Genomic DNA, 17,538 nt, shown 5'->3' on the forward strand with positions numbered 1-17,538 from the left:
TATGTGCTTCTGGGAGGCTGGGGATTTAGCTTAGCAGCACGGGGCCTGCCGGGCAAGCACAAGGTCATGAGTTCGATTCCAGGTCCCGGAAAAGAAACCAACCCTCCCCCCCAAAAAAAAAAAAAAAAAAAAAAAACTATGTGCTTCTGTTGAAATAAATGGTAATATGTAGAAATAGAAAGTCATTCTGACTTTAGCTATATAAGATATCACTGTGTATATGTAAGAATTATATGGAAGTTTGTTTTCCTTCTGCATTGATAATTTTTTCAAAAGTTAAAACAAATTTATATAAAAGCAGACAGATATCATTAAGCTCCAACGTCACAATAACTTGAATATATCTAAACAAAAATGAACTATTATTTAAAAAAAGTAAATGGAATGTACCCAGATTTGACTTAGTAATTCTGGAGAGTTTTAGAGGCAAATATCCTAGTGGATTAATAACTGCTTTAAATTGCTTTGAAGATAGAAAGTTGAAATTTTTTAAATAAAATGACTTTCACTCATGAATTCTAAAATTTTATGATACACTGCTGTTATCCCCTTTAAAGCTTTTCATATGGGTGAGTGGAGGAATTTGTTGGCACCAAATATATATTAGTAAATTTTGTAGCCCCTAACCTTAACATACTATTTTTGCATATGCTAAATTTTTAGAATATATATTGAGTTGAACTTTATTTTTTTTAATTTATAGATGGTTTCATTAATATGTGTATACTGGTGGGTAATTATCATTAAATTTATCAATTAGCAATGCATTACTATTGTACCATTTCTCATTTTTCTGCTGTTTTTTTTCTTCTTCCTCAACTTCCTCAGAAGTACTGAGCCTTTTTGTCTTAAAAGACATTGTATGCGTGAAGTCTGGCCTTCGAAGGGTGGCTTTCTAGTCATTTAACTCTGTTAAACCTGTATTCTCGAGGGTATTTTTCCTTATTTATTTTAACTGAGCAGGCAATACAGTGTTCTGAATTAGAGCTTTAAGTGTTTTCCATCTTAATGAGGGTGAGTATTCCTCTGAGGAGTATAGACTGCGAAGGGAACTAATCTCCTGCTTCATCCTGTCAATACCATCTTGTCCTACCAATAAAGAGGAAGTTAAATGCTACTGCCTAATGGTAGAACTGATTAGAGAAAAATGAAGAGAAAGTGAGTTCCATTCCGTAATTCTATCCAGCCCAGAGAGGATATTATTCTTAGAGTCAAAAGCCTAAGAGTCACCTAGGTCATCTGATAAATAAAAACAGCACAGCCTCTCAGTATAAATTACCATATAACAAAATATCTTTGTAAGATTTAGATTGCATGACAGTTTAATTCATAAGGTAAGTGGTCAGAGACTAAAGAATCAGCAATCTGATTTGGGGAGTAACTCAGTGACAGCATGGTGGCTGGATGAAGTACGTGCACAGCCTTGAGCTTGAGCCCCAGCACTGAAAAATAAATAAATAATAAGTAAATAAATATGGAGAAGGTTTGAAAGTGCATTTAGATGGGAAAATCTAGTTTTAAAAGAAAACATAAGGATGGTTTTCACAGACTTCTCTCCTTGAGCTAACACAGTGAGTCTCCTCTTAACTTTCATCTGTTAAAAGCCCTGAATGTTTAGCTACTCTGTTCAGCTCTGCAGGATAATTCTGGTAAGACCTAACTGAACCCTCACCCTCCATGTATGATAACTCTAGCTACTAATTGAGCTCCTCATCCTCTACCATCCTGTGGGTGTTATCTCCTTGGCCTCTCTTTGGCAAGAATCTTTTTCTTTTTGAAGAGAAGAAGAAAAAGATATAAATTAGATAAAACAGACTTTCAAATCAGGCTAATAGGAAATTACAGTAATTGATACATTGAGTGCTGTTATCTTCATAGTAATTACTCAGAGTCCAAGATCTAGGCATGAAACTATGTCCAGAAAATATTAGCACAGTCTTTGTTTTCAAAAAAGTAGGAGAAACTAACTGTATAACTTATCTTGTATGTATATATTCACTCCCATATTATCCTCCTTTCCTCTTTCCCCCATTAGTATTTCTTTTCCTTTGAATAGTTTCTTCCAAATTTATAATATCTATTGTACCTTTTGGATCTTATTTACTCACTCATGTTCTCACACTAGTGAGACAGTGTGATGTTTATGCTTGCAGGTCTGATTTGTTTCACTTATGAGTGTTACATTCATTTATCTTTAAAGGTCTCTTAAAGGTTCAGTTTAGCGAGAATCCTCCTTATGCATAATATTTGCTCTTAGTAACTTTCTATTCACTTACTCAATCTTGGTACTTCACTATAAATTCCCTGTTTCAGTGGTTATACTCACAGTTGAGTCAAATATCACTCTTCTACTATAAAATCACATTTTATTGCATATCTTGAATAGTCTGTTTATTATTTTTAATAAGTATCATGAAAAATTTGTTCTTTAAGAGCACAAGAAAACTATTGTCATTAATATATTTTACTGTCAATGAAATGGAAGACAGTTTTAAAACTATGCATACAGGTATATACTGGAAGTAATGGTTTCTGATGTGAAGATTCAATGCTTTTAAACTGTTCTGCTTTTTCTGCGTTAGTCTGATCATAGAAAACATTCTTGTTTGTGAAAATGAAACATTTCTTATCCTTACAAGAATTTTGTGACATAAATGTCAGTTTGACAGAAACTGGAGGAATATTGCTTATTTAAAACAAATAAATATCTGTCACCATTATGTGCAAATCTGTGCAAACAAAGAACATTACTGTCTTGCCCTGACTTTAGGGGTATGGTTCTCACTTTGAGTTCTGCAAAGCCTTAGAAAGCTTATGTTGTTGTTTTACAACGATACTGGGTAAAAACTAAAAGTGTAACTCTTGATCAGCAAAAGCTTTCACGATGCTCTAATTAAGGGTTTCCCCAGATTTAGTACAGTTATAAAATCTTATAAATGTAGTCACTAAATGGGCAATCTTTGTAAAATGTAATGGGTCCAAAATTTACTCAAGAATTAAAAGAATCTAAAAGATAAAGTGAACCACACAAGCAAAGTTATTCAGTAAAGATATGCCCGTGAAAGCAGGTATGATAAGAAATACTTGATTTAAGGAACTTTTAAATAGTATTTAGTACTTTAAAAAAATAAGTAAACATATTATGAGTAATGGCTATTTTCACTGTTATATTTCCAGTGTCTTCCCGAGTTCACAGAGTTCATCAAAAATAATAAATATTTTTAAAATAACCAAAACTAACAACAGAACAGAGGTGATCCAGAGAAGCAAAGCAATTTAACATCACATATTTAAAGATGTCTACTGTTCTCCAGTTCCTTCTCATCCCCCATATAATGAATCTTGTACAAACTGTGCATATTTCTAGTTAAAACATGCTCTTTTAGCAATGGAGCTTGAGATATCTTACTTAGTTGATGGAAATGCTAATAAACCCCATATGTCTTAAAAGAAGTGAGCCTTAGAGTGCTTGGTATTGGTAGTATATTCAGACTTCTCTAAGTTTTGTATTAATAATAATGAGCATCTGTTTGCAGAATTGTTCAATAAAATTCAATTTTGAGAACACTTGACATTATTAAGAACCACTTTTATCAATATATCAATTTAACTTCTAAATTAGACAAAATAGTTTTCAAACTCAAAGATTGTAAGGTACTAAACTCCAAAGAAAATAGATATAAAATGATCTGCATTTTTGAAGACTAGCCTTTATATATAAATTACCAGCAGATATTTGAAGGAAGTTAAGGAAAAATAAATGAGACATTACTACATCTGATGTATAGAGACTGTTATACATTATCACTGTTCAATACATCATGGACACACAAAGTGGTAGAATTTGACGTCATCTTGCCTGGATTTGAAAGGAATTACTTTTTAAATAATAGGCACAGAAATTATGCTGTGACTATTGTTAAAATTGAAATAAGGCTAAAATATGATAATAGATAGATTGTAATGAACAACTAATAATTATTTGATTTCAAATACTGAGTGAATAGTCATTTCAGTTTAGATTTGTGCAAATTTATATCCAAAAGGTAATGACACATGTCAAACTTTTATCAGTATTGTGATAAAAGAATCATGTAGGAATTGATTAAACTTGTTTACCTTACATATTCAAAATTATTGTAAAGAAATATATGTAATAATTAATCAGAACACTTTATATTGGAGCTACTAATTCTTACTCTAAATCAGAATTGATTTCCTTAAACAGCCACCATCAAGAATAGGTATAGCATGCAATAATGACAGAAGTAATCTTTTGCATTCATTATGCCCTATGTTTAAAAGATTGTAACTTTTTTTGTTTTTTAAATTAGCTGAACAAGAGATATATTAAAGCTTCTACATTTCATTAAAGAAACCTACCAGAGTTTACCATGAGACAAAAGGTGGGTGTCAATCTCTTATGTTACTATTTAAACACAGTTAGTGTTTTATATTATCTTTTTAGCCAAAACATAGATCAATATATATTTAAAATTTTAATAAACTGTCCTTCATATAAACATTTTGAAAATGGAAAGATGTAGTACAAAAGTGTATATGTGTGTATGTGTGTATATGTATGTGTGCACTGTGTATGTGTACGTGTGTATATGTGTGTATGTGTGAATTGTGTGTGTGTGTGTGTGTGTGTGTGTGTGAATGGGGGGGTCTAGTAAGTCCATAAAGGGTCTCTCTAGTGAAAGGTTAAAATGACGCCTAAAATAATTAGTTTAATCAAAAGTTAAGGTTTAAATTTAAATCAAATTAGACAGACTACCCTTTAAGAAATTCCTCAGGTATCATGTCTGTTCAAGTTTCAGTTCTTAAAGGCTGAATTCATATTTTTTAATTCACGTTAAAACAAACATACCACTATCTCTCAGTGATTACAAAAGACAGGATGATACCTTCAATAAGTGCAAATGAATATGTCTCCAATTTTGTAGGAAACATATTCCATCATAATTACTTATTCAAACATATTTTTTGTGAAATTTTAAGAGGTTATTTTAAAAGGTGAGCTTATGTCACTAGAAATTAGTATTAAAGAAGAAAAACATGCATTGTAGTTTTTGTTTTGTGGTTTAATGTTAATTCCTTTCATTCTACATTGCTCAGTTTTGAAAACTTGGTCCGTTTTCTCATTTTTCCATAATATTATTTTTAAAATATTACTAATCACTTTTATACAATATACAAGGATTACAATCTTTTTATAGCAGTGACTGGATTAGATAAATAAGAAATTGTATTAGTATACAGTGGATATGTCCAATTTAAAAATATTAAGTAAACTAAACATTATATATACTATTATGCTTGATGTCATCTGTAAATATGATAAAGAAAGTATAAATTATTTTAAGAAAACATTTTGTGCCACTTGGCATGATTTAATCAACCTTGCATAACTTTTCCTCTTAAACTTTAGATTGTGTTTAATACTATTTAAGAAGTATTCACTTCTGTGTAGAATACTTTAACTTTAAACATTTACAGAGCTGAGCTTGTACATCAGGAGGAGGACCACACTAAGTTTAAGAAAGCCACTTGTACATATTTTGTACACCAAGAACTTACTCTTTACATTAATTTTCAGAATACAATTCCTTTAGCTGTAACAGAAGGATTTCTGCACACAGTATTGTCTATATAAAATCCCTTGCAAAACCTTGTATCTGAAAAACACATGTATCAAAATATTGCACAGAACACAATAACATTCTACTTGCTTGGAGATGATTTTTAAGTATGACAGTTGAATAAATCTTTAAAGTCTACGTTACATCTTTCAGTGAATTCATTTCTTTCAAACTGACTTAAGTTTGTGGATATAATTTAAAATATGTTGTAGAAAATTTTGTCTCGTTTGTAATAGTTAGTATTTATCAAATATATAAAGCAATGATTTGCTTGCATAGTTGGCATTGTTTGAGGCTGAGAAATCTAAAATCCATGCTACTCAACTCTGGTCTTTCCAATTCTAGATTATTTTTTAATAGTGCAATATTCTAGAGATAGATTTTTAGAATTAACAAAATGCAAGAGTCCAGAAAAGTTAATAAAAAACAGCTCAATCTTGATGACTTTGGCTGATATTCACGGAATTCAGGAAGAATAAGTCCATCTATAAATACTCTTTCACAATAAATCTATAATGGAATTTAAATGAAACACACCATTATGAGAGAATAATTCTTGTATAGCAGAGAGCTAAAATACATTTGAATGTAATGTTCACATATTTATTAATTTAATCAATAAGTGTGTATTTTATAGATTTAATTTGCTGGAACTATAATATGGTAGCTACTTTATTAGCTATTAAAGGGAATACGTTATGCTTCGGATGTTCTTAAAGCATTCACATATCAGTAAATTAGTGTTTAGGCATTAAAATAGATACTTAAAAATAATTGCAAGAAAAATAGTTTATACTGAAAATAGCCTTGGTAGCTGTAAATATAATAAAGTATAACATTTTGAGAAATTATATATTATTATTATGAAGCAATGTAAAATATAGAAGAATGAGAATCTATAAGGTTTCTTAATTTAGTATGTCATAGATCAACTTTCCACATCACAAATTATACACCATTGTTTAAAATTAAACACTCAAAAATCAACACAACTACTTATTTCATGGTGAAATAATTAGTAGCCCAAAGAATTCATTAAAAATATATTAGTTATATATTTTGTTTGGAGTAAATTTTGTTAGTAAATAATAATGAGGTTTGCTTCAACTGTGAATTAATCAATAACCACTAGTCACTTGGAACATTAATTGGAAAACACTCCAGTACTTTGTTTCAAATTATATATAAAGTAGCAGATTCTTGGCTTATGAAATAAATATCTACTGAACCTTTGTAACTGGAGAGGTCTGCAAGTAACAGGAGAGAAGTATTCTTGGTAGCTCATCAAGTATTCTTGAAAACAATAATTATAAAAACCTTACAATGTTATTAATGAGGATATTTAATGACCAGTATAAAATGGTTCTGGTGGTTATTTGATACTACATAAGAAAACAACTGGGCCAAACCAGAATTTCCAAGTATCTCTTTGGTAAAATGGCTATTAGTGTTCATAATTAAATTTCATTCTTAGAGGCTCATTCTTCACTTTAGAGAATAGAATAAATATTATTACACTATGCCATTCTCTAAACAATTAAGATCATCTATTAGCAATCAATAACATTCAAACACAAAGTACTTTCATTTTGCTTTCCTGAAGGATTTATATAGACATTAAAATAAAAAAATGCCACAGTACATATGGCATGGCACACAGAAACTAGTCAGAGTTACTCTCTTAAATATGCAAATAAAATTATGTAAGTAATTGCTAAATTAAAACACCAGCAATGTCAGATGTCACTTTAATTAATTTTGGTAAACTGAGTAACAATTTATGAAATTTTTACAAAGTCTAACTCTTTAAAAGTTTCTCCATTTTGATATTATTACATGAGAATATTTTGCTGTTCCTTTCAGTTATGAGTGGAGATCACAAATTTAACAAGTCTTCCAAGAAATCAAAATTTCCTCTGTTTAAATGATGGTGAAATGTCAATCAAGAGCAAGTATTTTGTAAAAGTGACTATTCTTCAGAAGGATATTGAACCAAAGGTAAATATTCTGTCAGTAAGACCTAATGTGACTCAGGAAACATATCATTTAAAGTTTTTTTAATTACATAATATTAGAAAAAATACTGATTCAACTTACTTGATATAATAATAACATAGACTAAGAACATTTGATATTAACACTAAAAAAGTTGAGTCACTATTATACCTTAAGTGAAGGTAAAACTTTATTGTAAGAGAGTAATTTATAAAATCAAACTTAGGCTGGGGATGCAGCTCAATGGTAGAGTGCCTGGCTATATGTCTGAGGCCCTGGGTTCATTCCCAGCACCAGAAAACAAAACCAGTCAAATTATATCTTCTAAAAAACATATTTTGTTTTCATAACCTGCTTGTCCTTTGGTTGGTGATGGTCTCTGTCATTTTGTCCACAATTCTATTCAATGTATATTGGCAGGTGCATATGAAGCATGAGAGAAATTAATGAACAATATTAAAACATCTTACTAGGGTCATATCTATTCGTTAGAACTAGAAATGAATTTCAGAAAATAAATTCTAGATCTATTACCACTCTTCTTTCTTTATTAACCCATGATTAGGAAGCAAAAGAGAAAAACTTAAAATAGTAGAAAAGTAATCATTAACCATCAGACATGATCATAATCGAACACCTTTGGGATTTACTTTTTCTTTTTAAGTGTGTCCTTAACCTGTCACATATTGGTATTACTCATGTATCAGAACTCTTTAAATACCCCTGTTCTTTAAATTACTAAAATTTTTAGATTGTTATTGTAACCAGTAATTTTTCATTTTAAAGATAATAAATATGAGAAAATAAAACAAGAGCAGGAAATATGCAAAACTGAAGCATAGATTGGTAATGAAGTACTACGATTTGCATCATCCACCAGTTGTGTGCTCTACACTTGTGGAGAGAAATATACAAAGGCAGTGTTCTGAGAAGAACCTACACACTGACTAAAGAACACGGAAATCTAGGCACAGAGCTAATGGTAGAAATTATTATATACATATATATTCTGAATATTTATATATTAATAATATATATATGACACAAACACACTCATTCAATCCAATAGTTTCTTGCTATTTGTGTCTTATTTACTTAACTGTAGTATATAATTTTGCTGAAACAAAACAATATGAACAGTAGTTTATAAAAGTACAACCTTGCTGTAATGTTAAGCTCCTAAAAAGATAGCATCCCATGAAAATATGAAATCACATTATATTATCAGATTAAAAAATAAATGAAATTAACCATTGTTATCATGTTCATACAACTTTAAAGATTTCAAAATGATAGAGATTTAAAATAAATATCATCTCCATTCATGCAATAATGCACACACACACACACAGTAATCTTATCTAATAAAAACAAAACACCAGAGGATAATGTACAGAAGAATTCAAAATTTAGAATTTATTGATGAATTACTTTCTTAGGTGGAGCTGAAACTAGTTTTTGCACCAAACTGAAAAGAGCATTAAAACTTTTGCAATTTCACAACCCAAAGTTGGAATTATTATCTTTCTAATTCGTTGAAAATCATATAAGCCTTACAAGCAGAAAAAATATTGATTAGAGATCCACATCAATAAATATATCTCCAAAGAAAAATTTTAAAAATTCATTTGTTCTAATAATAAAATATTACTAATAAATGGAAAGATTTTATGATTATGTTTTAGTCTTTTCTTTTTTTTCTGCTTTACTTAGTGGAAACCCCAAAATCCTTTACCATGTAAGCAAAGCTTAGCAAAATAATATTAGCAATAATATCAAAACTTATTAAAACAATAAAATATTATGACATTTTAATTGATTTAAATCTGATAGTGGAAGAAACTTACGGGTTGCTCAATCTACATAGGTACAAAACATTTAACTTTGAAGAGGTTTATTTTGGGGAGAGTTTCAGAGTTAAGTTCTTACTATTGTTTTTCCAAATGTTCTCCTGTTCTCTTTAATTCAAAGCTTTTATACAGGGTCACCCCAAACACTATTTTTGGACAAAGTCTTCTCATCCTACTTAGCAACCCAACACACCTCTCCTTAGGTTTTCTTTTTTTTTTTTTTTTCAAAATTGAGAAATACCACAAAAATATCCACAACACATTTCTTTCAAGTAGTCAAAATCACTTTGCTGGCTTAAGGTGCCTTCAATAATTTCCAGTTGTCCTTTATCTATTAAGATCTATGGTCTTAGCAAGAATCAATGTTTTGAGGCATTTTTGCAACTGCCATCTTCCGTACTTCACATCCCTTCCTCATCTCTACCTTACCATTTCTTTCTCTCATCTAGCTCCAATTTACAATTTCTGTAGCGCTGTCAAATATTTAAGGAAATTAAGGTTTCACATTTAAATAAATATACATTAAGCATTTTGAAAGGATTTATATGAATTCATGAATGTGAATATTAAGAAGTTGTGCATTACAGCAGGAACATCTGAAAATATACATATTTCATCGCTTGAAAGAGGGGGAAAAGCATCACAGAATAGGTCAAACACAGGTTATCTGGCTGTCAGTACTATATAGACATTCCGTCCTTACCTGCTAACTGCGTGATGGCAAACAAATCTACATAGCAGGCAAAAGGAAAAAAAAAGTCCCCAGAATCTGATCATCTGTCTTCCACGCTGCTGTGACAGTTTTATATCCTGGATCCTTCGTCTTTGCTTACATGCATGTGACTTGCTAGAATATTTGTATAGGTCACTAAGCTTAATTTGTAAACCTAGACATCACCTCCTCTTTTCAAATAGCCAGTTGGCATTGCACACAGCTGGAAACACACAGTTGGTCTTCTGAACTAAAGCCTACTTCCCCAGCCAGAGACTCCAAAGAGGTCCTTGCTATAAAGCACAGATAATGTTCTCGACCTGGATCAGAGTGAAAGGCTCTTTGGTTCAACTCTTGGGGACTAGGAGAACAGCCACCAGAGACAAACTCTGCCGCTGTTGGGCTAAAGACCCTGCAGTCACCCGTGGCTAAGTAGTGCCAGCCCTCTGGGGAGCAGAGCAGGGGACCCAGGTCCTTCTGCCTCCCACCCCACACCCCAGAAGAGGGGGAGGGGTAACAGCCCAACTTTAAAGAGCTTCTCACAGAAGCTAGACAGCTCCCAATCTTGACTCTGATTTTAACTTCAACCTTATTCTTTCAAGCCCTAGCTCCAAGTTGAAATCCAACTCTGCCTCACCCCACCGCCCTGCGGATTCGTGGGAGTTAGGAAAGGAAGGAAAAGACGTATGGTCAGCAACACTTTAACACTGATCCAGAAAAGTCATTCCGCAATTTTAAGTCCTGCTGAGCACCGGCAGGAAGACAGCCACAGGGTTCACAAAGCAGGCTCCCTAAAAAACCGTCATCTACTAAGACACAACTCATTACAAATAATAACTATGAACACAGAAAGCAGTTAATGAGAGAGCCCAGAAATCTCGCGTATGTCCTCTCATCCAGAAGAGCTTGGAGTCCCAGGAAGGATGGCCAGGACGCCTTCCGGAAGGATGCAAACGCCCTCGAGCCCCTCTCTCCCGGGCTGCAAACGCCCAGCCAAGACCCGGCTCGCTGCAGGCGCCAGTACGAGCTGCGCCCGGGGTCACAGCTGGGGACGCTGAGTAGCGGGCACCAAGCCTGGCTCAGAGGCGCAGGGTGCTCGCTAGCCCACCACGTTCCCAGAACCCAGGTGGCTTAGGTGTAGCCAGGAGCTGCGGAGAAGCCCCCGCTCAGAGTCGCCTGTTGATAGCCCTCTGCTTAAAACGCTCTGGGCTACGGCGGCTCTTGGACATCGTTTCCCTTTGCCAAGAGCAAGCCTTAGGTTAGGGTAGGGAAAAACACACTCACCTAAATTCCGGGTGTCCGCGCCTTTCCGGAGTAGACCAGGTTACAGAAAAGACCTGACTGCACGGAAAGTTGCTGTTCTCCCGCCTCCCTCCACCCCTGCTCAACAGCAGCAGTTCTCCAAAGAAGATGTTGGAACTGGAGAATTACACTAAACCCTCCCTCGTTTCTTCCAGTGAAGTCGCGGCGCGATGGCACTGGCTTGGCAGGCAGGGTGATGCACCAGCAAAGAGACCAGGTAGAAACTAGTGACGGTGAGGGCGCCAAGTGCTGCGGAGACTGTCAGCCCGATCCTCCCGCGGCGGAGCCAGAGGGGGAAAGCCCTTGAATCGGGGACTGGAGGCGGGGGGATGGGGTGCCGCTGCAGCTGGAGTACTTTTATGTCTGGAAGCTAAAAGGGCTTTTGACTTTCAAAAATAATAATAATAATAAAAATGGCTTGGGTTGTCGCGTCAGCTTTTAATGACGACAGAAATAGTTCTTTCCGAGAATTTTTTTTTAAGAAAAGAAAAAAAGAAGACACAGAAGGACAAAAAAAAAAAAAAAAAAAAAAAAAAGAAGAAGAAGGAAAGAAAAGCTTAAACAATAGGTTCTCACCCCCATCCATCCCAATAACGGGAAATTTTACAGAAACCAGAAACTTGTCCTGGGGAGGGGGTCACAGAGAAACCTTTCAATTACATAGTAGACATCGCTGATACATGTAGATTTGGCTTTTAATGAGTATCAGTCTTCGTCAGTGTGTGAAGTAAAAGCGGATTTGAACGTTTCTCAAGACAAGTATACTTAACAGGGAGGTGATAGTCCTGCCGGTTATGCCCATAGAACTGTTCATAACAGCGTGAAGCAGTGGTCCTCCTAATAGACTTATTGAAAATTAAGGGTGGGGGTGGGAAAGTGTGAGTAAGCCAATTATATTTTTGGTATAAAGTCTGCCCCGGAATTGCAATTTATTAGCATCAAAATAATCAGTGGTTTCTTCCCACAGCTTTCTTTCTACGAAGGGAGCATTCCCTGTCCAATTAACTGTTCACCAGCTAATTCACAAATCAGAAATGTACTTCCAAACACTGTGCCTGAATTCACATGCAGTGCCCAAAATAATGTGCTCTTGAGTGATTTAAGTGCTGTAAGAAAAAATTCTCTTTTTACCACATAGTAGCATGTTAGTGCTTAGGCTCCAGCTAAATCCAGAAAAGAATATACTTTATAGAAGCCCTCGCCACTGTTCAGGCAGTTGCTTACAATGAGATGAACACACACTGACCTGAACAACCTTCTGAAGATCAGAGAGAGTAGTGAACTTTCTCAAACCCGCCAATAATCTCATTTAAGCTTGCTTTTAACTAAACAGGAAATTTGACCTTTCAAGTGGCACAAAAAGCTGTACCAGGAATGGTTAATGGGGGTTGGAGAAAGTTAATATCTATATAACCTGTAATAAAATGAGAAAGGAAAGTTTAAAAAATACACAATGTATTAGGATAATTCATTACACGGGCTGCGTCTTTGTAGCTCAGTGGCAACCAGCATACTAATTAATAAACATAGTCAAGATCTTGCAATACTGGAAGGAACAAAAATGCCAAAATGAGACATAACAGATAATTCTTAACAGTGACGCTAGTTACAGATAATGTATACAGAGAATAACTCACCAGAAGAAATTTCAGGAAGCAAGATGACTGTGAGGAGAATACATCCAAGGTTCAAACAGATATTCCATGGTCTTCAAAATGCAGGTAAAGTGGAGCTCTGCAGGGCAGCAGGACTTTGAAATAATCAGCAGTTCCTGGTGGCTTGTCACCAAGTGCAAACCAGTGGCACAGGCAACTGGGAAGCCCAAGGAAAAGAACCAAAATGTGAAAGAGGAGCTTTTATTGGGGAGTGGGTGTTGTGGTGGTGAGGGGGCTTATTTGTGATGGTCCTTAGGCAAAGTACAGGTTTACAGAAGGTGTATCCCCATACAGTGAGGACCAGGAGGTGGACTAATGATAAATCGGCAAAGAGGAATCGAAGGATGCATTGAAGACACCGACATAAAGAGAGAACTAGTGAGCAAGACTGTAGTCATCCTGATAGATATAGCGGCAAGAATGATTGAGGCTTCTGGGGAGGATCCAATGAGAATTCAGGAAGGCACCGCTTGGAAAATCCTGCTCTGATTTTCCCATTCTCAGTTCTTTAAGAGTTACCTGCGCTGGGAACATTATGATTAGGATTAATAGTATTCCACCAGTACATCTCACTAGGATTTCCCTGGAACCTCTTCACTTGCCGCAACTGAAGGAGGCGTAGTAAGGAAACCCAATGCACTCAGCACCCCAAATACACCACCACCACAGATCACATTGTGATGACCAGAGCATCAGCGATTTGCTTTGACTGGGAGCAGGGTGGTAGGGGGCTTGCGGGGAATCAAAGGATGAGGCTGTGGTCGAGTCTCTGGGTGCTTTGGGGGCGCTGTGCTTGGGTGGCTTAGGCTGGGCACCCGGAGTCTCGGCAAGAGGAGGTGTCGGCGCAGCCTTGCCTGGTCCCGCTTCCCAGGCGAATCCCGCTGCCTGTGACTCCGGGCAACTGAATTCCCCAAGCCAAAAGCCTTGTTGTAAGTAAGGTAGCTACGGCCTCTGGCGTTCTGACCATCCTTGGGGAGCGGGGGCAGGCAGTGAAGCATCCACTTCCCCTCGGATTTCTGCACAGTTACAGGAGAGTGTGCTAGAAATGGCTTTGCTGCCGAGCTCATTATCTTGCCATTTTCCCGTCCGGATACTGCATAAACGATCACCTGATCGATCGGGTAAGATTAGCTTTATTCCTCTCCCCTTTTCCTCTCACTGGACACATTCTCTCCCTCCAAGCCCAACTACACACTCTCTCTATCTCTCTCTCCCTCTCTCCCTCTCTCCCTCTCTCTTTCTCTCCTCTCCTTCCCCCTCTCTCTTTTTTACTATTTGAAACCTACTTTCCCTGGGGAACTGTCTGACTGAGAAGCTGATAATTCTGTTTGCAGATGATTTATTTTTTGGCAGTGGCTGAATCGTCCTCCCCACCCAGAGTACTCTCCTTAGAGAAGATTCTCCGCCCTCACCCCACGGGATCACTCCCTGAGCTGGAATCTGAGTAAAGAGCGCAGTGGGAGTCTTTTGCCTCTCTCTCTCTCTCTCTCTCCCTCTCTCTCTCTCTCTGCCCCCTCCAACAGGAAAGAAAGGTGGTGGATAAAGTGCAAATTGATTTCTTGCAGCCCGAGTTACAGAATGAGAGAAGGAATAAACATTTGCCCTGGATAAAAATGTTCTTGGTAAGTAATCTTATTTTCCGCGGTTGAAAGGGAAACACATTGCTATTCAGTGCCCCATCCCCCACTCCATTCATTTATTTGCTCTCTGTATGTAAATCACGAGCTGTGTCGGTGGAAATGTTCTTATTCTCTTTCCTAAAAGAGTAGCAGCCTTAAAGTAGCGGGTTTTAAAGAGGCAATGTGAACATTTTAAGGTCCTTCATTAACCTACACTGAAAACTGAAAAACAGGTAAAGTCCATCCTTGCTTGCTTTCCAATGGGTATTTAAAGACATTCTTTATTTCCTATTAGCTCTCTTTTCTTCCTGAAAATAAAGAAAATGGTTTTAGGTAGTGGCCCAATGTTTGATATGCTTTTGGTATACTTTGGCCATGCTCTTAAATATAATATCCTTCTCATTGTAGACAGTGGGAATGGTTATTTTTCAAATAAATTAAAACTATAAGAAGCTTCTATTAAATATGCATCTTCATTGCAGTTCTCCTATAAAATACAAATCAGCAGGGTCCCAAATGGCTCCTTGCGTGGCGCGATGGTTTCCTAAAGCCCTCCAGTTTTCCCTGAGTCTACAGCACCCCCAACCTGTACCTGCTCGCAGTGTGCAGCCTGGGTAGGGATAGGAGTGGAAAGAAGCCAAACAGCTCTGGACTGTGCTTGTACCGTTTGTCACTAAGTGTGGACAATGACGAATCTCACAGATTGCGTGAATTGGTTTTCAAATGTAAGTTGACCATTTGAAAGGTTTTTATTTAATAATTTTTAAAAAATTAAAGGAGACTTGCTCCATGTGAAAGCCTTACAATTTTGATTCACCAAGTATGTTACTAGAAAAATACTTATATTCAAATGTTTCCTATATTGTGCTTACCCCTACTTAAACTCCTTGTCATCAGATTTTAGTAATGTAGGTTAAGCTAATTGCTGCAAAATTTATTCTTCATGGAAACAAGATGACCTGAACTTCATTGTATGATTTTAAAATTCTACTGAGAATAATGATTGCCATTTTTGATAATCAATATTAGAGAAATCATCAGTATATAACTGAATAAAAAGAACAACTAAATAGCATATTATAATGACAAAGCAAAATCTGCATGTGCTCAAAGATCTGTAGTTTTTACTACTACCAAATTTGTCAAGGGAAAATCTTCAGGAAGAGCATGTTGACATGTTGATAAAGCTTTTCCTTTTTCTTTTCTCTTCAGACTTGATTCCAGCAATGGTAATGTCCTAGAGCAAAAATTTTTCTTCAGCTGTCTCATTTTGCCAAGAGAATGGATGATTTCTCTGTATCTCTGTGTTTTACAGGGGCTGACAAATGCTAAGAAGATCTGAAGTCAACTTAAAGAAGATCACTATACTGAATTACATTCTAGACAAATGCAACTTTAACAGTTGTGATACACAGGCACCATTCACTTCAGTTAAGGTCTGAATATGATGCCCAAGCTTATTTACCTCATTTGCTGGTCACAGAAACACATTTGTTTAACAAGTCACCAAACTGGACCTCAAATAGAAAAAAATGTAACACCAAAATTTTTATTTTATGCAAGGCTTGCTGGTGCATGCATGTAATCTTAGTATTTAGGAGGTGAGGCGGAAAGAGTACTATTAGTTCCAGGCCAATCTGGGCTGTGTACTAAGAACCTGTGTCAAAAAAGTGGTTTTTTTTTTGTTTTTTTTTTTTTTATTTTTTTATTTATGCGTGGAACAAATGTAAACCTGTTATTTTATAGTATTTACAAAAAGATAAGAAATTGTGTTTGTGACCCATAATTTGTGACTTTTAATATAATTTATGGTATTTAAAGTTACTTTAAGACAGGTACCAGTATTCAGGAGGCTAAAGTAGGAAAATCAGAGAGTCACTGTACATTCAAGGCCAGCCTAGACTACTTAGAGAGATGCTATCTCACAGCAGCCAAAATAAATAAATAAAAGTTACATTAAACAATTTACATATTAGAGTAGTACTTAATCATATGTGTAGTCAGCCAAGAAAAAGAGTAATAGATTTTATGTCTCCTGGCTGTATTTTGTCTTTAAAACAATATATTTCTAACCTATTAACTTACTACAACATCTAATCTAAGGGTCACATTCATGATATCTTAAAAAAGGGGGAGTGTGGCTCAGTAGTACAATGTGTGCCTACTGTGCATATATCCCTGTTTGACCCCCTGAACACACAAACAGAAAGGTTATATTTATTGCAAAAGTTACAAAGCCATTCCCTTGTGAAGCAAAATGTCACTATGATTCAGATTATTTTTAACATTTAATTCATAGAATATGCGTTTTAGTAAGATGAATAATTTTGGATTGCTTTTTGCATATAAACCATACACATTTATACATATATAATTATCATTAAATTACTGAAATTTATTTATTTTACTGTCTTTGACATGGGTTTATTTTGTTCTTACACTTTCTTTTTGTAGGTGTTAGAAGTTTCTTATGTACATTTATGTGTAGGCATTTTCACATTTAATTACATAGAATCAATTTGCTGCTAAATAAACAAGGGCACTGTATTTCAGTTTGAAGTAAACCATGCTGGAACTGGAGAGAGCATTAAAGATCATTTAATTTGACTCCTCACAAAGATTAAGCAGTTGAGAATTACAAAAATTCCATGATTAGTGTAATCATATACCAAGTAGTAACCTAAGGAAATTAAATATAGTTTTACTAACTTCACAGTTAGTGTTCATTCTGAACCACTTAAATTCTATTACTAGCTGCTA

At 35.2% G+C, this 17,538-nt stretch overlaps 1 protein-coding gene and 1 long non-coding RNA gene across 4 annotated transcripts in view; one reads left to right on the plus strand and one right to left on the minus strand.

Annotated features, from left to right (window-relative positions):
* Nucleotides 1–13,513, minus strand: part of Brinp3 (bone morphogenetic protein/retinoic acid inducible neural-specific 3) — a 370,214-nt gene extending 356,701 nt beyond the window's left edge. Inside the window, exon 1 of one of the 3 annotated variants that reach the window (XM_005375093.2) lies at nt 13,142–13,513. The gene's annotated coding sequence lies outside the window, so the exon portion shown is untranslated. Of the gene's footprint in view, nt 1–10,193; nt 10,279–11,486; nt 11,847–13,141 lie in introns of those variants that run through there. The other 2 variants (XM_005375094.2, XM_005375095.2) reach the window with 2 other exon arrangements.
* Nucleotides 13,514–13,703: 190 nt separating this feature from the next.
* On the plus strand, nt 13,704–15,116 carry LOC102015805. The gene is made up of 3 exons (XR_259506.1): nt 13,704–14,088; nt 14,184–14,280; nt 14,725–15,116. It is a non-coding gene; the product is annotated as an uncharacterized LOC102015805 (long non-coding RNA).
* The last annotated feature ends 2,422 nt before the right edge of the window (nt 15,117–17,538 follow it).

The sequence above is a fragment of the Chinchilla lanigera genome, unplaced genomic scaffold, assembly GCF_000276665.1.
Source record: "Chinchilla lanigera isolate Chin_1 unplaced genomic scaffold, ChiLan1.0 scaffold00005, whole genome shotgun sequence".
Taxonomy (NCBI): domain Eukaryota; kingdom Metazoa; phylum Chordata; class Mammalia; order Rodentia; family Chinchillidae; genus Chinchilla; species Chinchilla lanigera.